This window comes from Polistes canadensis, unplaced genomic scaffold (genome assembly GCF_001313835.1).
Source record: "Polistes canadensis isolate GaletaPanama2010 unplaced genomic scaffold, ASM131383v1 scaffold_214, whole genome shotgun sequence".
Lineage (NCBI taxonomy): Eukaryota > Metazoa > Arthropoda > Insecta > Hymenoptera > Vespidae > Polistes > Polistes canadensis.
Genome location: NW_014569761.1, coordinates 270,893 through 272,335, shown reverse-complemented (window position 1 = coordinate 272,335; position 1,443 = coordinate 270,893).

The following is a 1,443-nucleotide window of genomic DNA, read 5'->3' as shown; positions in this document are numbered from 1 at the left end:
CCATACGTGTAACACTTGGGCACACGCATAGATGAGAACGCAGAAAGTATGGGGAGGGGAGAAACGGGAGATTAGTGTATTAGAAGCTGAAAATCCTGATCTAAAAAAACATAATTAACATACATAAATACATTAAAACATTTTAATAAAAAATCATCTAAACGGGCTAAGATTCTACAAGTCATTTGGATTTGACTTTTTAATTATGCAAGAATAGTTAAATTTAATTTTTTAATATTTAAGAATTTTAAAAAAGACAACTAAATATATATAAACAACCTCGGATGACTCCTTTCATTAAGTTAGCTGTTCTAATAAAAGAACTGGGCTTTGAGCCACCACTTAACTGCTAGAATCTATCCGTCGCGAATGAGTTTGTCTTTTTGCTCATTTATTTATAATATCGATATATTAAAATTAATCGCGATTAGATAAACTAAGTACGAAGCAATGCATGTAAGACATTTATTACACGTTTTTCTGGATTAAAACGAGTAAATTAATGTTCGGTTTCACCACTATTAACCACGAACAAAACACGTAATAAAAAATGAAGTGCATTAATTAATTGCACTATTAATTAAATGAACTTAACCGATGAGACAAGAAAACCTATCCTGAACTAATATAAAATATACAATACAATATACAATTTTCATGAGTAACTCCTACAAAGGAATTACTCATGTGCTCGTCACTAATTTATTAGAATAATTACAACCAGTAACTCGTGCCRATTAGGACCTTTCATCCTCGACATGATTAAGCACCGGAGGGACTTTAAATTATTTGACTCACTCCGTAAGAAGTTCTACGATGGCTCCAAAACACTCCTACTTCGTAGCAAGTATAGCAGTCTAACGATCCATCGAAGATCCATCGAAGATCCATCGATGATCCATCGAAGAATTCATCCTACATCTTTGATAAGGTAGAAAGTCCGTCGTCTTATCTGTAAAATAGAATAGAACAAAATGATAAGTTATATATAATATGATCCAAAATCGTATCATCAAAAACGAATAAAATGTTAATAAAAATGAATACTTACAATGCATTTCAATGGGATGAAACTCAATTGCATCATGGCGATGCACCTCGCGTGAATCTAATGACGCGGTATAAACGAAAATAAGAAACTATAGATGAGTTTCTTATCGCGAAACCGAACTTAAATTATACGGCGAGCAACACTGAATCTAATTCGCGTTTGATTTTAATTTGTATTACGCCCGTTCACTGACTCTACAACTAATTCGAAGACTGCTTTGCACACAGTCTATTGAAACAAACAAATTTCACACTTTATTTTAATCCCGAAACGCGTTGAATTTAAAATCTTCATTGATGCACTGATTCTAATACGCGAACAGTCTGTGCGATTGTTTAAAGATAAAAATACAACTTTACTCGAACAAACTCTAATGCAATTACACTGCATTG